The sequence below is a fragment of the Arctopsyche grandis genome, chromosome 7 (assembly GCF_051622035.1).
Source record: "Arctopsyche grandis isolate Sample6627 chromosome 7, ASM5162203v2, whole genome shotgun sequence".
NCBI classification, from domain to species: Eukaryota; Metazoa; Arthropoda; class Insecta; order Trichoptera; family Hydropsychidae; genus Arctopsyche; species Arctopsyche grandis.
In genome coordinates, this window is record NC_135361.1 from 29,663,997 (window position 1) to 29,668,574 (window position 4,578).

At 35.6% G+C, this 4,578-nt stretch overlaps 1 non-coding gene across 1 annotated transcript; it reads right to left on the bottom strand.

Annotated features, from left to right (window-relative positions):
* Window positions 1-4,146: 4,146 nt before the first annotated feature.
* On the bottom strand, window positions 4,147-4,219 carry TRNAV-AAC (transfer RNA valine (anticodon AAC)). The gene has a single exon. It is a non-coding gene; the product is annotated as a tRNA-Val (tRNA).
* Window positions 4,220-4,578: the final 359 nt, after the last annotated feature.

A 4,578-nucleotide genomic window follows, 5' to 3' on the forward strand; every position in this document is an offset into this window, starting at 1 on the left:
GTTTCCTTCGTAAATAGTTGAAAATGATGAGGTTTGTTATGATTTAGTATCGCACTTGCTCTCCCACGTACCGACACAGCATTTTGGACAAGTCTACTTTTTTCATCCGAGTTGTTTAAGTGCTTAATATAATGTCACTTTACACAATTTCGTCAGAATTGAGATGAATCCGTCGAGATTTATCTCGATATGAAAATTGAACTACAGTGCATTATTATTTATTAACAAAATGCTACATTTATAATGAATTGATGCGAGTGCTAACTTTTTGAGACTTGTCTAATCAAATGTTTGCAAGAACGCTACAAACTATTTACGTATGGTGTTATGTTTGTTTAAGATTTTCCTTGCATCTTTAGACATGGATTTGACATAATTTAAAGTATGATCTAGCAGTAAATTAATTAATTTGAGAAAAATATAATATTATTAAGAACATTGCAGATGTTTATACAGATGATGCTCAAAATAAAGCCAGTATTAATTCATGGATTAAACTCTTAATTATTAGAGAATCATAGAATCGAATCTCTGCGATTTATAGTAGGGGTCTTCCATACTGTAGAATCATTATAGTTTTTTTATAAGCAAACTTTTATCTTATTGAGTTTTATTAAACATGCAAAGTTTCCCCATGCGCCTTCGCGACTGGGGAGGTTCCCATCTAGTCGATTGAATCTTCTTCAGGAAGCTGGAAACCCTCCAGCACATACATATGTAAAATCATTATAGCCAGCATTATTGCTCGGTGATTGCGTTTTTGTTTAGCACCGAGAGGTTACCAGGTTCGATACCGGGCTAATCTTTAATACTGCTGGTCAGACGTGGATATTTGTGACTCAAAGTTTGCCAATTTATTCTAGAAACGGTTCCTCCATCAAAATCATCCCACCCGCTGTCACAAATATCTGAATTTGATTTATGTAAAAATGTATTTAAGAGTCTAAATCCATCGATATCTTTATGAATTAATTCATTAATAAATTTATTGTTAATCTCGTGTTCTTAAACCTCTCGAAATACAGCGATTAATGTAATAAAAATACTTCAATGTTTGTAATTAATTGTATAGGAAAGCGCATCGGGGTCTACCTGTTAGGCCTTCCTGGTATATTTTTTTTTATTTAAATTACCAGGAAGGCCTGACAGGTAAAATCCAATGCGCCTTCCTGGCCAATTACATACACATGTAAATCGAAGCAATAACTGACATCTATGGTCAGATATTACAAATAGCGTATAATTACGTTCAATAACATTTTTCATGTAACAATACAATTTTTTACATTCAATAAACAACCACAGAGACATATATGGTTAGAAATCAGGCGAAACCTGAGATATAACAATAACTCAAGCAACGGAAAATTGGGAAGAAAAAGCCAATTTTACTGGAACCGTTTCAAAGAAAATCAGAAAAATTGGCAAATTCAGATAAGAAACGATTGACCTCGACAAACCAAGGTCTGGCCAACAATGAATCTAGTGGGAATCGAACCCGTGACATAACGCACGAAAGAATTCAAAACTCACCACTACACCACGCTGCTGGTTAAATGTATGTAAAATAAAATAAAATAAAATATTACGAACCAACCGATAAAATATAACTGATCCTTAAATTCAACATACTGTTCAAACGATATACATATGTATATATGTATGATTTAATTCATTCCTTTCAAACTATAAATGAATTTATCATCATAAAATGATAATAAAAACAAAAAGGTACAAATATTATACGTAAAAATGTTATCTTCTGCCATCAATGTAATAAAAAATGCGGCAATGTTTTTCATTAAATTTCTAGGAAGGCGCATTCGGGTTTACCTTTTAGGCTTCCTATATGTATATCTATGTAAAAAAAAAAAAAATGTATTTCAAATTAGAGTAGAAAAGAGGAGGTAGGGCAAATCTTCAAATTGGCAAGATCAGTTCAGTGACTACATAGAAAAAAAAATCATTGATTTCTACCGGAAAGGCTTGGAATGGTGGGACACTTTTTTACTTAAATGGAAAATATGTTGGAAACTAAAGTACTTAATTCTTGAAATTTTTGAATTCCCTCCCTGAATATATGTAATACACGACGATACTTTGCAAGTGAGGCCAGGAAGGAAGAGGGGGATGAAGGGGTGAAGTCATTTCTATGCAACGGTGCATGGGGTGCATACTATAGTTATATATGTATGTATATACCCATGGTGTGATATATTCGAGAACATGTCGGATTTCTGGTATGAGCTCCTAACACCCTTTATTGCGCCGATTCCGCTTCGTGCTCGTATTTCATAATGCTGAAAAATGCACGAGTCCGTGAACTAAAATTCCAACAGTTCGACGACATCCATTCACAATGTATGTATGTATGTACATACCTTCTACCATATACCATCTTTCTACCACCTGCCTACCGCTATGAATATTAGAAACGTGCAAGACTACATGTGTGTCTATATATGCTCTGTATGGGATGTACAATGTATGTAAATATGTAGTTGCTTGGACATGACGTTTGTAGTGCTAATACGTGAAGGACTTGAAGCATTTATTTTCAACCTTTTTGATTTACCTATTTTATTTCATTTTTATTACTCTACTCCGACGCAAATGTTCGAAAAGTTTTATCTTATTCTTTTTATATAACACGAGTTTTTGATTTTCGTTCTCATGTATGGTACACATTTTAGTATATGCTAGGAGAGGTGTTAAAAAGTTTTTTAAAAACACACCTCTTCTATAATTTGTATATAAAATTATTATTTTGAATAAAAACAATAATTTTATTTTACTACCGCCATCTATGTTCAAAACTAATAAACAAACGATGGATAAACGTCACCGACTATCTCACCGGGCAGATATCAAACGCGTCTTACACGATATTTTTGCACCATCGTAATGGCGGAGGATCCATTTACTTATATTGATGACCAAAATGAGCAATGTGGCAAAGTATGAAAACGATCGGATAAGAGGCAAACTTTTTCCTGAATTGTAATCGTAAGTGAAACGTAAAAGAGGTATGTAAAAAGAGTGAAAAGATTCAAATACCTGGGTACTTGGCTGAATGAAGAGATGGACCCAGATGAAGATCTAAGAATCAGCATCGAGATGGCTAGAACAGCATTTATCAAAATGAAGGCGGCGCTTACAAACAAGCATCGCAATCTTCGTACGCACTTCAGATTCGTGAAGAGCTGCATCTGGACAGTGTTACTACATATGTACATAGATGTGAAACGTGAACTCTGAAGACCAGGATGATCAGCCGCATCGAAGTTTTTGAGATGTGGGTCTACAGGCGTATGCTGAAGATCCCGTGGACCAAAAAAAAAATCAAATGAAGCTGTCCTCGGCATGATAGGGAGAGGCAGATAACTTGTTTCCATTATCAAGCGGAGAAAGATGGAGTACCTCGGATACATGATATGGGGTCCAAAATACGAATTTCTCCGTTTGATAACCATGGGGAAAATAAGTTCGAATCAGTCAAAATGTCGAGTTCGAATTTTTGCATGATCACAAAACTTCATGTATTGTTACTATGTACATAGATAAAGTAAAAAGGTTGACGTATTTTTATATTATGGGGCACAAACATATGTATAATACTGTTGCGTAGGGGTGGGTGGAGCATCCAAATAAAAGGCCAAAGTCGCTTCACAGCATTTATTGGGTGATCCATGCACTGCCAGTGCTCCATCCAGAATGCCTTCATATGGACTAAGTACCTGCTTATAAAGGGGCAGGTCGCTCACTGCATCTTCCTCGACGCGTTTGTTTACCTATTGTTATAGTCACGTACCAGATATGCAGTTCCACGGTCTCGCGCTGTCAGTTCTGAGAACTCTAGCGGAAAGTGACCGAATGCCGTTACCGACCACTTCATTCCATTCAGGGGTCTCCATTGTTAGCCGACAGCACTTAAGCCTAAAGATAATTCTAGAAAAGCAATTATAACGGCGGCTCCTTTTAGCATATGCTACAATACATAGATATAAAAAATAAGCTACATATTTTCATAAAGTTACACTAATTTCAAAATTCTCATTTTTTCATTGGAAGCAAAAATAACATTTTGCACCTTCAGCAATCAATAAAAAAAGTAAAATACAGTTAAATATTTTTTTTTAAAATGAGTGTTTCCGCCCGGGATCGAACCGGGGGCCTTCCGCGTGTTAGGCGGATGTGATAACCACTACACCACGGAAACCGTTTGCTGGTCAAGCAAACAAATCATTTAATAAAACAGACCATTAACACTTGTTCAGCCATGGCCAATATTTTAATTCACCACACACACACATATTTGATTTTAAGCGTAGCCGTGACCAAATTATCTCACTTGACATTCTGACACATTCAAAATATATTCCAAGTTCCATTCTAATGGAATCATCTTTCATATATTTGCACATTTGTACATATATCCAATATACGATTCAATTGTCCGATTTCCATCAATATTCGAGGCAAAGTAGACTTGTACCGAGTAGACGTTTCGAAGTGGAAAACCGTGTCATCACCAGGACCTGCTTAGGTGTTCTTCTCGAGATGCTGATTTCCGTATCC